This window comes from Haliotis rubra, unplaced genomic scaffold, assembly GCF_003918875.1.
Source record: "Haliotis rubra isolate DU_JTF1 unplaced genomic scaffold, ASM391887v1 Scf1238, whole genome shotgun sequence".
In the NCBI taxonomy this organism is placed as follows: domain Eukaryota; kingdom Metazoa; phylum Mollusca; class Gastropoda; order Lepetellida; family Haliotidae; genus Haliotis; species Haliotis rubra.
Genome location: NW_025765157.1, coordinates 178,300 through 196,878, shown reverse-complemented (window position 1 = coordinate 196,878; position 18,579 = coordinate 178,300). Strand labels below are relative to the sequence as shown.

At 42.4% G+C, this 18,579-nt stretch overlaps 1 long non-coding RNA gene across 3 annotated transcripts in view; it reads right to left on the bottom strand.

Moving 5' to 3' along the window:
* The window catches only part of LOC124266194, a 42,913-nt gene extending 24,659 nt beyond the window's left edge, over positions 1 to 18,254 (bottom strand). For all 3 annotated transcript variants that reach the window (XR_006895664.1, XR_006895663.1, XR_006895665.1), the window contains exons 1-5: positions 17,771 to 18,254; positions 17,284 to 17,362; positions 13,966 to 14,088; positions 12,801 to 12,987; positions 12,538 to 12,601 (exon numbers count right to left, since the gene is read on the bottom strand). This is a non-coding gene — a long non-coding RNA (uncharacterized LOC124266194). The remainder of the gene's footprint in view (positions 1 to 12,537; positions 12,602 to 12,800; positions 12,988 to 13,965; positions 14,089 to 17,283; positions 17,363 to 17,770) is intronic.
* Between the last annotated feature and the right edge of the window lie 325 nt (positions 18,255 to 18,579).

The window sequence follows — 18,579 nt, the reverse complement described above, 5'->3', positions numbered from 1 at the left end:
AACGTAAAACACAACTTTGCAGATTCTGATACCTTTCGGTATGGACTTACCGAAACAAATCGTCAAAAATGCAAATTCAACTTATAAAGTTGAAAAATAACGCGATGAAAAAAACCGCGCGAAATCGAAGTTCAAACGATTCACTAATTTTCCCCCGACTTTTCGGGGGGAAACTGGTTTCAACAACTGGGATGCACTCATAGCACGTGTGCAGTGAAATAGGTTCACGCAGCTTGGAAGCGGGTTGTCTGGTGAATACTCGGTGAAGGCTTTGGTGTGAGCTATTTTTCTAATGTTTTGTTGATATCTCACAGGCGCCAAGCTTTTATATGTTATGTCAGTAAATTAACTGTTTATATAATTTCATTTGTCTATTTCACCACACGTTCTTCTTACCGAGTCACTTTCTCAGTTCGATACTTAAAGCAATGTCATTATTTAGCGTTGACAGAATTTCTAACTGTGATATAGATATGTCGTTGTCACAGACAAAACTCAATGTCTTGTTTTATTGACACCTGTGTGTGTGTCTGCCTGCCTGTCTGCTAATGACAATATTCAATACACAGCTGCTATCACTGACCACATGCAATTTGAACTTAACACCAATCTGGGTTCGGTATCCCGGCTGCTTCGTGTCTTGGGAAGAAAACCCAAGTACACAATATTGCACTTTTGATTTGCGATTGTACGCTTATAATTTTGTTTATATTTTTTTTCATAACCAGCAATGTATATTATATGTCATGAATAAGTGATAATTGTGTTTTAATTTTGATTGATTTTTTGGTTGCATGTGACCTTTAAGTAAATTGAGCCCATGAAACAGCAAAGTATCATGAGATGAAGAGCAGATACAAGGTGTTCCTTTTATAAAATCCATCTTCTCTATTGAATGGTTCAACTGTTTCAGATTGAGAATCACTCGATAAGTCCCATTTGGCTTAGGCACCAGAAAAACCGTGCTTATATATCCATCAGTCGAATAATCAACTGTCTCAGTAACACCCATAGATAGCAGAGACAGTATTTCCATATCTAAATATTGACCCTGACTTCATTAAGCTTAGTCTCACGGGACCAATGCTTGGAAAGGATTTTCAGCGAACTCAATATATGAGAACTTACTTCCAAGAAAATAGCGGCCGTCTGGCAAAGAAATGTATAGATTCTGACAAATATTTGATTTCTAGATATTTTAGGAAAGGTTTCAAAAGGTTAATAAATGATGGTACGAAAACCGAAAATACTGAAGTTTGGGATTGCATTAAGGTATACCGAACTGAAGCCAAAATACTGTTTCACACCTAGGGTCCGGACTTTTCGGCAACTTTAAATTTGTCTGCTACTTGCTCTATCACAGACTTAGAGGAGCTCTCCAACATATTAGTTCCAACTGTCATTGGCGCCGCCATTACTGGTGATGTCACAGCAGGGGAGATACTGATTTTAGAGGTTAAATATTTATAAACATAATTTCCTAAAAATGAATCAATATCGAATGCATTTTTACAACCTCTAAAACGATTCTTAACAATTTACTGTTCCGTACATCATCCAAAATATAGGATTATTGCAAAGTTCATATTTCGCGCCCATTAGCAAACAGTCAAAATCTTACAGTATATTATATTTTCCACCAATCAGATGGCCCAATTTTGTTTCTGCGAATCTGCTCAGATCACTTGAATGTCAAGGCCATCTATGGCCGACAAGTGATTTTGATTGCCGATGGTTTTGGAGAACATGCCTGCTTACTGTCGAGGAAATGATTTGTAGATGTTGCAATAACTTTTTAGACCCGTGGAATGGCGCTGCAGATCGAATCTAGCCCTACATAGGTGCTGTCAACGTGGCTGGAATTAATAAATGAATTTAAAAGGTGAGTTTTACGCTGTCTTGGTTGATCCATGATTTTGGCTTGGGAATTGCAGAGGTAGCTGTTTTCGGTGAGTCGTGGCATATAACTTTTGGAATAATGATCCGATTGTGACCATTTATAGCTCATTTTGTAGGAAATCATCTGGCTTTTGATCCGTGAGCCTCGACGGGGCCTTAAAATAGTTTACGTGGTGAAATCTAACTTAGATTGAGGAGGGGTGGTTCGTTGTTACATCCCTTTCCTTTTATATAGTACTAGGGTTGGGTCTATATACCTATATGTCTTTCTACCGCTGTTTCTAAGGGTGACACGCCCCTGTGGTTGAAGGTGTATTTGAACACACAGATTCCTTACACTCCAGAGCCTCACCAAGAGTCTGACATCTGTACAACTTCTTACTCACAGGTTCTGGATTCATTACCAACGCACACATATTCCCTGAACTAACAACAGACCTGGCCACAAACAACCCTGTCTTGGTTTCAAAAATCTCATTACGTTCAATCATCATCTGTTCACCATCATCCAGGTTCCGACTAACAGACACCCGCAACACTTTCTGACACCTTGGGGGGTATAACGACAGATTCAGTCAAATGTACTGTAGCAACCCTGTCACCAGACTCGATTAAGTTACCCAGTTTGACTTCATTATGTTTAGGTACCAGAGTAACACTGTCAAATTTGGATAAGAAATCCCAGCCAAGCAGAGCATTCTCTGTACTGTTTTCCAGCACATGGAAAGTACACTCGTAGATACTACCATCAATACGGACACACGTATTAACAGTACCGATAGCATCTAATGACTCGCCAGATAAGCTCTTAAGCTTCGACTTCGTTTCCTGTATGGACACACGACTAGGAAAAGCCTTCTCCAGCGAGCTAACACTAATGCATCACACACACGCACCTGAATCGATGACTGCTTGCGTACTGAGCCTACCAATTTCCACAATTTTGGATGGTGAAGTGACCTCGCATACCACACTGGTAACACTTTCTCTCATCATGCGTACCACCTCTCCTGCACCACGTGACCCAAAGGACTGTGACATAACGCCAGAATGTGTACCCACCTGACTAGAGGCTAAGCGTAATTTAGTACGACACTCTTTCTCCTTATGACCAAGTTTTTGCAAAAACGAACACTTAATACGCAAAACTGCAGAATTATCAAAATTGTTTTGGGACTGAGTATCTTGCAGGCGACGAGTCATGTCTACAAGACTTTAAAATTTGGGCAGTTTAGCTTGCTGACAAACAATAACCTGTAAATGATCCTTAACAGATTTGGAATACAGACCATCATAGAAACGCTGAGAACATAGTTCTTCCTTATTTGATTTAGCAAATGAAGGATAAGCCTTGTCTACTTTTAAAGACAAACGATGCGCAAATTCATCAATGGTTTCAGAAACCTTCTGTGACAAAGTATGGAAATCACAAGCTGCATTTTGTTTAGTTCAACAGTTCTGTCAATTTCTTTTATCAAATACTTCTTGAAAGTTTCATAGTCAGATTTTGATTCAGTGGGGCAGAGACCAAACACTCTAGCACAATGACCTGGTGGTAAAACAAGTGCAAGTCCGTGAAGTTTTTGTCTTGAACTCCAACCAAATCCCCAGGCTTTTATTTTGTAGATATTATCAATATATGCAGAAAAAGTCATTTGCTTAGGGTCATAAACTGGCATTTTAAAACCTCCTCCGAAAGTACATGACTGGTCAGTGTTCTGGGAGCAACAGCATTCTCTCCCTCTGGACATGTTGACCTCACTCCGTGTGGCACCCTCAACAAAAACTGCGATGATAATAACAAATAAAGTCAGTTTTTCACTCACACTTTGGGTTTTCATCTGTTGTAACTTCAGCTTTCTTTAGCGCTGCCACCAAATGTAAGGGATAACTATCAATGCGTCCGGCCGTCCGGCCGGCACACAAAACATTTATTCACAACTAGACAGGACAGAAGACAAGACGAGACTGATGCACACATGTAGCACGGACGACCTGCTAACAATACTGAGACGTGATTGGCTCACCGTGTCACGTGTGTGATGCAAGGGTATCGCAATACTTAAAGGGACCATCTGTCTCATGTTTACATCTCACAGTACCCAACGGTGGACTGGAAGGTCAGGTCATTGTAACTACTGGACTGGATGGTCAAGTCATTGTACCAAATGATGAACTGGATGGTCAGGTCATTGTACCCAGTGGACTGGATGGTCAGATCATTGTACCCAATAGTGGAGTGGATGGTCAGGTCATAGTACCCAATGGTGTACTGGATGGTCAGATCATTGTACCCGATTACGGACTGGATGGTCAGGTCATTGTACCAAATGGACTGGATGGTCAGATCATTGTACCCAGTGGACTGGATGGTCAGGTCATAGTACCCAGTGGACTGGATGGTCAGGTCACTGTACCCAGTGGACTGGATGGTCAGGTCATTGTACCCAGTGGACTGGATGGTCAGATCATTGTACCCAGTGGATTGGATGGTCAGGTCATTGTACCAAGTGGACTGGATGGTCAGGTCATTGTACCCAGTGGACTGGATGGTCAGATCATTGTACCCAATAGACTGGATGGTCAGGTCATTGTACCCAGTGGACTGGATGGTCAGGTCATTGTACCCAATAGACTGGATAGTCAGGTCATTGTACCCAATGGTGGAGTGGAGGGTCAGGTCATTGTACCCAATGGTGGACTGGATGGTCAGGTCATTGTACCCAATGGACTGGATGGTCAGATCATTGTACCAAATGATGAACTGGATGGGCAGCAATCTACCCAGTGGACTGGATCATCAAGTCATTACCTAATGGTGGACTGGATGGTCAGGTCATTGTACCCAGTGGACTGGATGGTCAGGTCACTTTACTCAGTGGACTGGATGGTCAGGTCATTGTACCCAGTGGACTGGATGGTCAGATCATTGTACCCAATAGTGGAGTGGATGGTCAGGTCATAGTACCCAATGGTGTACTGGATGGTCAGATCATTGTACCCGATTGCGGACTGGATGGTCAGGTCATTGTACCAAATGGACTGGATGGTCAGATCATTGTACCCAGTGGACTGGATGGTCAGGTCATAGTACCCAGTGGACTGGATGGTCAGGTCACTGTACCCAGTGGACTGGATGGTCAGGTCACTGTACCCAGTGGACTGGATGGTCAGATCATTGTACCCAGTGGACTGGATGGTCAGGTCATTGTACCAAGTGGACTGGATGGTCAGGTCATTGTACCCAGTGGACTGGATGGTCAGATCATTGTACCCAATAGACTGGATGGTCAGGTCATTGTACCCAGTGGACTGGATGGTCAGGTCATTGTACCCAATAGACTGGATGGTCAGGTCATTGTACCCAATGGTGGAGTGGAGGGTCAGGTCATTGTACCCAATGGTGGACTGGATGGTCAGGTCATTGTACCAAGTGGACTGGATGGTCAGGTCATTGTACCCAGTGGACTGGATGGTCAGATCATTGTACCCAATAGACTGGATGGTCAGGTCATTGTACCCAGTGGACTGGATGGTCAGGTCATTGTACCCAATAGACTGGATGGTCAGGTCATTGTACCCAATGGTGGAGTGGAGGGTCAGGTCATTGTACCCAATGGTGGACTGGATGGTCAGGTCAATGTACCCAATGGACTGGATGGTCAGATCATTGTACCAAATGATGAACTGGATGGGCAGCAATCTACCCAGTGGACTGGATCGTCAAGTCATTACCTAATGGTGGACTGGATGGTCAGGTCATTGTACCCAGTGGACTGGATGGTCAGGTCACTTTACTCAGTGGACTGGATGGTCAGGTCATTGTACCCAATGGTGGACTGGATGGTCAGGGCACAGTACCCAGTGGACTGGATGGTCAGGTCATTGTACCCAATAGTGGACTGGATGGTCAGGTCATTGTATCCAATGGTGGACTTGATGGTCAGCTCATTGTACTCAATGGTGGACTAGATGGTCAGGTCACTGTAGCCAGTGGATTTGATGGTGGGGTCATTGTACCCTATGGTGGACTGGATGGTCAGGTCATTGTACCTTATAGTGGACTGGATGGTCAGGTCATTGTACCCAATGGACTGGATGGTCACGTCATTGTACCGAATGGTGGACTAGATGGTCAGGTCATTGTACCCGATTGCGGACTGGATGGTCAGGTCATAGTACCCAATGGTGGACTGGATGGTCAGGTCATTGAACCCTGTGGATTGGATGGTCAGGTCATTGTACCCAATGGTGGACAGGATGGTCAGGTCATTGTACCCAGTGGATTGGATGGTCAGGTCATTGCACCCAATGGTGGACTGGATGGTCAGGTCACTGTACCCAATGGTGGATTGTACCCAGTGGATTGGATGGTCAGGTCATTGCACCCAATGGTGGACTGGATGGTCAGGTCACTGTACCCAATGGTGGACTAGATGGTCAGGTCATTGTACCCGATTACGGACTGGATGGTCAGGTCATAGTACCCAGTGGACTGGATGGTCAGGTCATTGTATCCAGTGGACTGGATGGTCAGATCATTCTACCCAGTGGACTGGATGGTCAGGTCATCGTACCCAGTTGACTGGATGGTCAGGTCATTGTACCCGATTGCGGATTGCATGGTCAGGTCATAGTACCCAATGGTGGACAGGATGGTCAGGTCATTGTACCCAGTGGAATAGATGGTCAGGTCATTGTACCCAATGGTGGACTAGATGGTCAGGTCATTGTACCCGATTGCAGACTGGATGGTCAGGTCATAGTACCCAGTGGACTGGATGGTCAGGTCATTGTACCCAATGGTGGACCAGATGGTCAGGTCATTGTACCCGATTCGCGGACTGGATGGTCAGGTCATAGTACCCAATGGTGGACTGGATGGTCAGGTCATTGTACCCAGTGGACTGGATGGTCAGGTCACTGTACCCAATGGTGGACTAGATGGTCAGGTCATTGTACCCGATTGCGGACTGGATGGTCAGGTCATAGTACCCAGTGGACTGGATGGTCAGGTCATTGTACCCAGTGGACTGGATGGTCAGATCATTCTACCCAGTGGACTGGATGGTCAGGTCATCGTACCCAGTGGACTGGATGGTCAGGTCATAGTACCCAGTGGACTGGATGGTCAGGTCATTGTACCCGATTGCGGACTGCATGGTCAGGTCATAGTACCCAATGGTGGACAGGATGGTCAGGTCATTGTACCCAGTGGAATAGATGGTCAGGTCATTGTACCCAATGGTGGACTAGATGGTCAGGTCATTGTACCCGATTGCGGACTGGATGGTCAGGTCATAGTACCCAGTGGACTGGATGGTCAGGTCATTGTACCCAATGGTGGACCAGATGGTCAGGTCATTGTACCCGATTGCGGACTGGATGGTCAGGTCATAGTACCCAATGGTGGACTGGATGGTCAGGTCATTGTACCCAGTGGACTGGATGGTCAGGTCATTGTACCCAGTGGTGGACCAGATGGTCAGATCATTGTACCCGATAGCGGACTGGATGGTCAGGTCATAGTACCCAATGGTGGACTGGATGGTCAGGTCATTGTACCCAGTGGACTGGATGGTCAGGTCACTGTACCCAGTGGACTGGATGGTCAGGTCATTGTACCCATTGGACTGGATGGTCAGATCATTGTACCCAGTGGACTGGATGGTCAGATCATTGTACCCAATGGTGGACAAGATGGTCAGGTCATTGTACCCGATTGCGGACTGGATGGTCAGGTCATAGTACCCAATGGTGGACTGGATGGTCAGGTCATTGTACCCAGTGGACTGGATGGTCAGGTCATTGTACCCAGTGGTGGACCAGATGGTCAGGTCATTGTACCCGATAGCGGACTGGATGGTCAGGTCATAGTACCCAATGGTGGACTGGATGGTCAGGTCATTGTACCCAGTGGACTGGATGGTCAGGTCACTGTACCCAGTGGACTGGATGGTCAGGTCATTGTACCCATTGGACTGGATGGTCAGATCATTGTACCCAGTGGACTGGATGGTCAGATCATTGTACCCAATGGTGGACAAGATGGTCAGGTCATTGTACCCGATTGCGGACTGGATGGTCAGGTCATTGTACCAAATGATGAACTGGATGGTCAGGTCATTACCTAATGGTGGACTGGATGGTCAGGTCATTGTACCCAGTGGACTGGATGGTCAGGTCACTTTACTCAGTGGACTGGATGGTCAGGTCATTGTACCCAATGGTGGACTGGATGGTCAGGGCACAGTACCCAGTTGACTGGATGGTCAGGTCATTGTACCCAATAGTGGACTGAATGGTCAGGTCATTGTATCCAATGGTGGACTGGATGGTCAGCTCATTGTACTCAATGGTGGACTAGATGGTCAGGTCACTGTAGCCAGTGGATTTGATGGTGGGGTCATTGTACCCTATGGTGGACTGGATGGTCAGGTCATTGTACCTTATAGTGGACTGGATGGTCAGGTCATTGTACCCAACGGACTGGTTGGTCAGGTCATTGTACCGAATGGTGGACTAGATGGTCAGGTCATTGTACCCGACTGCGGACTGGATGGTCAGGTCATTGTACCCAGTGGACTCGATGGCCAGGTCACTGTACCCAATGATTAACTGGATGGTCAGGTCATTGTTCCCAATGGTGTACTAGATGGTCAGGTCATTGTACCAAATGATGAACTGGATGGTCAGGTCATTACCTAATGGTGGACTTGATGGTCAGGGCACGGTACCCAGTGGACTGGATGGTGAGATCATTGTACCCAATAGTGGACTGGATGGTCAGGTCATTGTACCCAATGGTGGACTGGATGGTCAGGTCAGTGTACCCAGTGGTGGACTGGATGGTCAGCTCATTGTACTCAATAGTGGACTAGATGGTCAGGTCACTGTAGCCAGTGGATTTGATGGTCAAGTCATTGTACCCAATAGACTGGATGGTCAGGTCATTGTACCTTATGGTGGACTGGATGGTCAGCTCATTGTACCCAGTGGGCTGGATGGTCAGGTCACTTTACTCAGTGGACTGGATGGTCAGGTCATTGTACCCAATGGTGGACTGGATGGTCAGATCATTCTACCCAGTGGACTGGATGGTCAGGTCATTGTACCCAATAGTGGACTGGATGGTCAGGTCATTGTACCTTATGGTGGACTGGATTGTCAGGTCATTGTACCCAATGGACTGGATGGTCAGGTCATTGTACCGAATGGTGGACTAGATGGTCAGGTCACTCTAGCCAGTGGACTTGATGGTCAGGTCATTGTACCCAATGGAGTATTGAATGGTCAAATCATTGTACCCTATGGTGGACTAGATGGTCAGGTCACTGTACCCTATGGTGGACTGGATGGTCAGGTCATTGTACCCAATGGAGTATTGAATGGTCAAATCATTGTACCCAATGGTGGACTGGATGGTCAGGTCATTGTACCCTATAGTGGACTGGATGGTCAGGTCAGTGTACCTCAACAGTGATCTGTATGGGCAGCATTGTACCCAGTGGGGGAAAGGATGGTCAGGTCATTGTACCCAGTGGACTGGATGGTGGAGGTGAAACAGTACGCTCTTACCACGTTAAGGTACGTATTGAGGTACAAGGTCTTAGGTTCGGTCCGTTTCGGTTCGGTATATGAGATGGAAAAAATAACCATAATCTTTGTTCTTTTGAATGAACAAAGCTGTTATTTCATGACAAGTATCACTGGAACCTTGAAGCTCACAGCTGTGCGGAAAAATAGCAAGTAGCCAAGTATGAATAAAAGTCACTAACATCACAGCTTTTTCTGCAGTGAAATCACCACGTCCCAGAAATGTTATGTTAAAATAACCACACAAAACAACAGACAAATCAGATCTTGTCGAATGTGAGTCTGTTGAAGACATATCATAGACAAGAAGACAAAGTCATCAATATCCCCCTCAATGGCAAAATACTCTTCATGATTATGTCTACGAGTTATGACTATGTCAAATATTTAGGTGTGTATATAGAAAAGTGGAAAGAGAGCATTGAAAGGAGCACTATCACCAATTTCAGTCTCAGTCAAACTTGTTGCCATGGAAACACCAAAAATATTTTATTCAGAATTCCAAAACTACCAAAAGGCACCAGTACACCGCCATACCAATCTATGTGCCAAGTTTGGTGAAGAAATAGTGAACGGTTTTAGATTTCTGCTCCGGAAAAGAACACAACCACCAATGTCAGTCTAAGTCAAACTTGTTGCCATGGAAACGCCCAAAATATTTTATTCAGAATTCCAAAACTACCAAAGGGCACCAGTACACCACCGGATCTATGTATGTGCCAAGTTTGGTGAAGAAATAGGGAATGGTTTTAGAGTTCTGCTCCGGAAAAGACAAATGTGCACGGACGGACGGACGGACAGACAGACGCACGCACGGACGGAGTCCATTTTAATACCCCCCTCAAAACGCGTTGCGGGGGATAATAAATAAATTAAACAAATGAGCACAACCCAGTTGTCATCAGACAGTTACAGTCTGTGTGACTTATCATTGTCTTCGCTCTAAATTATTGTCTATCTCTCGTTTCAGTCGGTTAAACATTCAGATACTTTCCAAAGCCCTTGGGAAGTATTGCTACACAATCTTGGCACACTCTAGAATTTTGTTTTATTCAGTTTTCAGATTCATTCAAAATATCTTTTAAAGTTCACTGAGAAATATATTTCTCCTTCCTGAAAGAAATATGCTTAGCTTGAGAATCCTGCTTTCTCTTGTCATTGGTCGTTCAATGTTCATTGTTCTGATATAGCTTGTAATGAGATGGTAGCAACAACAAACAAACATAATACTTCAGAACTGTGATTGGAAAGCCACAAATCCATACCCATAATTACAGTCATCCCTCGCTATAACGCCAGTCTTGGGGTCCATGGAGGGACCCCCTGCAAGTTATGAGACACCTGCGTTATACATTACCCCGGAATAAAGGCCAAGTAAAATTGTAATTTCTGTGAATATAACAGAACTCCTATTTCATGTATTGTGCCAAGTCAAAACTATATCGTATGGTTGGAGGTGAAAAAACAAACTTTTTAAATGAACATAAATATGTGTATAGGAAACCTGCAATCAAAAAAAACCACTAGACATGATAATTCAGTTGTCGTTCCTGTTATGCTACCTGTTATTCAAGTAAGCTGGGAATAACAATCAGCTGAGTATTAGTAATTTTAGCTACAATATGCAGGTGATTCAGTTAAAAACGATCTGAAAATATAACATCAAAGAATTTCTATTCCATTACTAGAATATTTATATCTCAAGGTTACACAACACCAAATGTTTTCCCATAGACTTCTATAGTAGCCTTATATTTTTTTTAAAACTATCCAGGCTATCAACAGCAATTCCATGTACACATGGGTACACTCTGGCCTTTAAACTACAATAAAACACAATATCTGGCCAACTTGTCCGGCTTGTTTTGCGAGCACAGGAAGCGGAACACATCAACCCCAGTTCCGCACCAAATGTCACCTACTGGAAAATATCTGTACACACAATAAGCATAAGTCATGGTGATGAAAATCACAGCACTGAATACTTAAAATTGTGGTCAGTTTTGATTACTGGTTGGATATGCTTTTAAAAAATATAAACATCTTAAACTACTAGTATTTCATCCAATCACAGCTGTCATATGTCTCTATCTCTTCATTTGTTTACATACGGATCTCACTCAGCGAGCAAGCGATTCTCATTTAGTGTAGTATAACCTGTAGAAACAAAGGTCTGCATCTGCACTAGGCAAATCTGTGATTTATTTATTGTAAATATATGTAGCTCCTTAGAAACAAATGAAAATTGGTTCAAGTGCTATACTTTGTGCTCACTGCCATGTCTGTATGACACCTATATGCAGAGATCTGATACATCATAAAAGCTGTTAAGAGTTAAATTACTATGGTTTTGGCAGCTTATTGCAACATGTACTTCTGTATTAATAAAGAACTTTCTATGACCATACACAGGCCTCTATTGTTTATTCTTGTTTCCCAAAAGGAGGGGTTCACAGGTCAATTCCATGGTTCACAGATGATGCTTCAAACATGTCACCCCTAAAATATCTTTTCGACCCTGTAAAATTTGCAATACTGATAAAGTCAAAACAAAATAGACTTCATATTTCAATTTAAATGATGGTGAATTGTTTGGAGTAATGTGGTGATAGCAACTAGTGATAGCAGAATCTGATACATCTCATGGAATTTGGTTGTGACACTAATTAGATTAAGTGTTAGAAGAGGCTGGACAGTGTCAGTTGACTGGAACTGCTACCCCTGCACTGTTTACATCTAACTGACAGGTCCATATTTGGTATTTTAACTATGGGAGGGCAAGATCCAATGTTAATGCCTTCATTCCACTGAAAAATTCATAGAGTTAGCATCTTGGACATACTCTGGAAACATGGCACCACACCGAAAGTGTTCGAAAAATTGTTTCAAAAAGGGAAATAAGCCTTGGAACTTTGGTGAAAAACAACCCAGGGAAAAGCAAAGTAGATTTAAAGTGCCCCAGACTGTCAGGTTGACCCCTGAGCTACATAAGAAAGTGACCAGTGCAGGGGTGACTGGAGTCCAGCCAGTACAAACACTCACCAGTCTGCCATACCGCCTGTTAAGGCCGAGGATGAGAAACACCCCTCAGGAGGATGATTGTTCACTGAAAACAAAAAAAGACAGGTAAGATGACTATAATCTACTTATTCATGTCATATTCACTGTTCAATGAGGCATTTCGTGAGCATGCCACGCCATCGACATCGACAAACTGTAAGGGGGACCTGGTTATGGATATGGAGCATGAACAGCAGTGGGGCCTCAACTGGACAGAGAGACTGAAATGTACCAACTGTGCCTACCTGTCTAAGCATCATAAGCTCTACAAGGAGGTAGAGGTAGCTCCGGCGAAGAAGGGACGTCGCTCCTCCACTGCGAACACTGGACTCCAGATAGGCCTGTCGAAATGTCCCATGGGGAGTGAGAGTTTCCGTGTCCTCTGCATGAGTGCAGATATTCCACCCCCATCCAGTTCAGGCATGCAGAAAGCTGCAAACAGAGTTTGTGATAATATTAAACATCAAAATGAGAAGGATATGAGGGCCAGGAGGGTGGAAATGAGGGAAATAAATAAATACAGGGGAACAAATTTAAATATTGTCAGCATGTCTACAGATGGCATGTACAACAACCCACTTTGTTCAGGTGTTGGGAAAACCCCTTTTCAGCCAGCCACTCAAGTTACCTATGTAGCCACTGAGAATGAGACTTGTGACCACCAAATATTAGCTCTACAAACAAAATCAAAACTTTGTTCAAAGCACAGTTTAGTTGACAACATTTCTTGTGTAAACAATCCAGACTGCACTGCTGATTTGCACATGTCAGAATCAATAGGGAATGAAAAACAGTTAGCTGCAGAGTGTTTCAGGGACTTAAAGAAACACCAAATTGATGTAGAATTTTTGACAACAGATGCTGATAGTGCAGCTTACACAGCTCTCACTGAAATGTATGAAGCAGGGGAGATGGATGTTTGTCCATAAACTTTCGATACAAGGCACCTTTCAGCCAGTCAAAGAAAATTCATAAAAAATTCTAAATTTGTTGTGGACATGATGCCTGCTAGAACTAAACAAGCTAAACAGAATTTGGCAAATACATTTTCTTTAGACTGTGCATCCAGATGTGCAGCTGAGTTTTCAGCTGCTTACTCAAGTCATGCAGGTGACTTGCCAAGGTTGAAGAAATCTCTGTCATACCTCTGATGCTGTGCTTACTGTTACATGGGAGATCACACTAAATGCAGAAAGCAGTCACTTGTGTGCAAGGGGGGGAAGCAAAATTGGTTATTACACAGTAAATATTTGAATAAAAACTTCAAAATTACTCACAATGAAATTCATTTTCAAAATTTGAAAAAATGCACTGACTTTCGTCTCGGCCCTAAAATAATAGACAAGACCCAATTCAACCTGAACAGTCAAAAGTGTGAAGCTACAAACAAGGCACTGCGCAGGTCATTACCTCGTGATACAACCTTTACTCGGAACTTCCAAGGCAGAGCTCACAGTGCTGTGCATAGTGTGAACTTTAAAAGTCCAGCAAAATCACTCTTGACGCTGAGACATGGGCTCGGGTGTGCTGTCACTGCAAAAAGTAAAATTGATAATGAAATCAGCAAAAGCCACAATAAAGTACTTAAAGCTAAAACATACAAGAAATCAACAATATTCAAAAGACATGTTATTGAAAAGAAATACTGCATATTTGAGACATCAACACCAAAGAGAGGATCATCCATACACAAAACTGGCCCCAAACAGAAAGACCTAACAACATAATGTATATGCTTACATTAAACAGTAGGGTTTATGACTCTTGGTGCACAAGCCCTGTTGTCGACAGTGAATTCTTTCCATATTGTGTTCGTGGGTCTCGACAGTCAAATGGTCAGTGTTTACAAAAGAAGTGTTGTGAGAGATGGCTCACTTCAATTGTTTTGCCAGAACTGTCAGTTTTAACCAAATCATCTGGTAAACATTTATTTGCAATGCATAGGGCTATTCTGTGGGCTTTTTTGTTCGGTCCCTGCCTTGGACGGCCACGAAAAGAAACACCGCCCATAGCCCTGCTTATCTCGGCTGCCCAACCACTCCCTGCAACCAAATTTACCACTTGGGTCACCCATTTTCCTTTCAAAATTCCCTCTACATTTGTCCCAAAATGTTTCCATGGCAAAACTGTCCAGGTTATCAACAGCCATTCCATGTACACATGGGTACACTCTTGCCTTTAAACTACAATAAAACACAATATCTGGCCAACTTGTCCGGCTTGTTTTGCGAGCACAGGAAGCGGAACACATCAACCCCAGATCCGCACCAAATGTCACCTACTGGAAAATATCTGTACACACAATAAGCATAAGTCATGGTGATGAAAATCACAGCACTGAATACTTAAAATTGTGGTCAGTTTTAATTACTGGTTGGATATGCTTTTAAAAAACATAAACATCTTACGGTATTTCATCCAATCACAGCTGTCATATGTCTCTATCTCTTCATTTGTTTACATACGGTTCTCGCTCAGCGAGCAAGCGATTCTCATTTAGTGTAGTATAACCTCAAGCAGTTATTGTAACAGAGATAACATATATCGTGATATGGTATTAGTACTATGCATGTTTTTCTACGAAATATTTAACATACCCTAATAATTAACATACTGCCAGTAGGTTCAGCACTGTGGGTTAGGTGGCTGGATACATTTTACGTAGGAGACAGTTTGACTTCCCGCGGTTCCTACCACTTTGATTGTAAAAACAAAATGTTTACAATTAATTGTGAAATATGACTTCTAAGATGCTTCAGTGAAAGGTGATACTTTATCAGACGATAATGTGCACTTTTGCATTACATCACAATGTATTGGCGTAGCTGTGCCATTCTAGTCTGCCACCTCGTGTCGAACAATTTTGCATGACGTCACAACGTGGCGTGCCACGATGCATGTCAGTTGTCATCGCCTCGCACAGCCTCCTACAGTAAATTACTCCGTTGCATCCCGCTTTCTTGGTTTGCAGTTGCTTCCGCGCAGCTAACATCACTGGTGAAAACACTACGCTTATGTTTTCCAACGGTTAAAATGTCTCAATTTGACTCGTTAGTTTTCAGCGACATGTTAATGTTCACAATGTTTACATTCCCACAATGCAATCGTGGAATGTCGCTTGACTACTCAGCTTCATCTGGATGTACTGATCTAAACTTACGTTGGTAGTAGAAATGGACTTTCATATTGCCCCATATGGTTTACGTTAATCACAGATGTAATTAAAATAATTTAAAAAAGATATTTAATCCGAACGTAAACCGTCATCAAACTGTTTATCATTTCTTTTTCTGGTAACGTTCGTCTTAACGTAGGGGGCCAGACACATCAATAGAACAGCATGCCAGTAAGCCCTGTGCGAGGATTCTTAATTTAGGTCACCGACACCTTCGTTTGTTTTCTGCCTTAGATTAATCGTAATTATTCTTAGAAAGTAATAAATTTGGCATCTTAGAAAAGAAATACAGTTTGCTGTACCACCATGTATAGTGTAATAAAGCACACTTTCGCCCTGAACTATTATAATGCTATACTAGTTCCTTTCTTAATTCAATAAGTCAATAACGCGGGTCTTGGAAACCTGAAAAACTGAAAAAGAAACAAAACCCAGCTACTGATCTGGTATCTGCAGTTGCTGTCTTGCTGACTTTGTAAGTAGACAACCTGAGGCGATCTCGAACTTACTTCCAGGAAAATAGCGTCCGTCAAACAAAGAAATGCATAGATTTTGACCAAATGATTTGACTGCTAGACATTTTAGGAAAGGTCTAAAATGATTAATAAAATGACGGTACGAAAACACCAAATTTTGGGATTGCATTACGGTATACTGAACCAAAGGCAAAATACCGCGGTTCTACTAATACAGCAGTATACCGTTTCACCCCTACTGGATGGTCAGGTCAATGTATCCAATGGTGTGAATCAATAGCAATATCAATCACTGGATTGTTTGGTCCAGACTTTATTGTCTACATGTCACTGTCACATAGCTGGGACACTGCAGATGGCAAAGATTCATTGTTTGATCAGAATTCTTGAGTATATAACAAAGTGAGTATATAGCAAAGCATATGAGTTTATGGATAACAAATTCTTGTTTACAGCATAGACTGATGTCTTGATTTAGATTCTTACACTCTTGTCAAGCTAAAGTAAATCTACATAAAAACATAAAGAAACATTCAATAAGCAAGAAGTTGTTATCCATGAAGTTGTATGCTTCCTGAATGTAATACTAACTAAACTTTAAACTTTGAAAAGAACAATCATTTAAGACCAGTGACAAACATGAGAGCAACATTAAAGATATAGAGAGTCCCTAGTTAAAATACCACACCAGCAAACCATAAAATGTTATCATGACCTCTCTTAATTATAAAAATTGCAAAACTGATTTGTTTTTTATATATGTCTGGAGCACAGTCCAGTGAACGACATCATGAGCATCACTCAACACAACAGGGATACAATGACACATGTAAACAAATCTCAACAAGCCTGAAGTCCCAATTCTGTAAGTCTCCTCATACAACAAGCAGGGGTAGCTGAAGATCTATTCTAACTCATATCTTCACAAATCTTTAAGTCAAAATGTGTGTCTTCACATCACTTAATGTTTATCTTTTCAGATGAGAGAAACAGATTTTGAAATACTTTCAAAATGTCCAGAAGACAAAAAATGTATTTCATATGTTTATTACAATAACAAATATAACTTATACTTACCTTACTGGTATGGACAGTTTTGAGTTCCACTGTGTGTCTTCACATCAGTAACACTGCAGCTTCCTTTGCTCTGTGGTTCCTTGGTCATGTCAAAACAGTAATTTAATGTAAGTGAAAGTATGATATATAATCAAATCCAAAAAATAATCTATCTTCAAAAACATTTAGCAAGTATAAGTCCCATTGTACAATGAAGTCATTGTCATGTTCCTGGTCTATGGATTTGCTACAAAAATTCAGACCGTTTTCTGAAGTGACTCGTTTTTTCATTCAACATCCATGTATCTACATATCAAATCTGGGCTACCATTGTGGCTGCTTGCTCTGTCCTTTGGTTTCAGAAAAGAGTTTTTTTTTTAAATTTCATATAAACTTTTCTAAGACACAGACTGTTGTCAAAACATGATAATAGCATGCCAAGTCAGCGGCTGGATACATTCAAATTCAAGTACAAATGACAGTTAATGGATTACAATAATGTGCTCACCATTTAAACCATACAACTAACTTGAGACCTGCATGTTGGGCTGGCAGATCTCCCGAATTGCAGTTTCGATGTCTTTCGTGCCTGGAAACGGTCAAACCAACCACACTTATCACTGGATCCACTTACGATGAATGGGCGATAAAAGAATTCTGCCGGTTCACATGTAGTGTTTCACGGTGTTAACAAACCCTGCTCTCTTATTTCCCGATGGAAGGAGGACTGACACCATGTTTTGCCTCGGCCGCACCCAACACTTTGCAACAGTGCCCGTTGGTGCAGTCGAATGCAAGTAACAATGCTAGATCCGTATTTACAATTAATCTAATCTACACAAGCATGCAAACAAGCGGTAAAGGTGTACATAGCCAAGATACTACCTTATGTATCCACTCGTGGATAGGTTACCCCATGACACATCATATTTTGCATACAAAACTGCAAAAACCATCGCGATCTTTTCTGAACTGGACTTCGCGACCGCCATTTTCTACTCAAGAAAGTTCAAGGTCGTGTTTGACGACAAACGCCCAACAGAGCAAAAAATAGTCATTTTTGTCCATGTCTCTATTCTGTCAGTAATCTTTTTAAGGGAAGAATTTAGTTGTGGGTGCAAGCTATGTTCCCCTACATTTTTTGGGATATTTTTTTATGTAGTTAGATAATGTCTGAATCACCTTAAAATGTGTTTTTTCAGAGTGTTGTACTGTTTTTCCTCAAATTCGGAAAAAACATTCCTTACATCGCGTGCTACCATAGTAGAATATAGCATTGGACTTATAGGGAACGGTACATCGATGTACGGAGTTTAT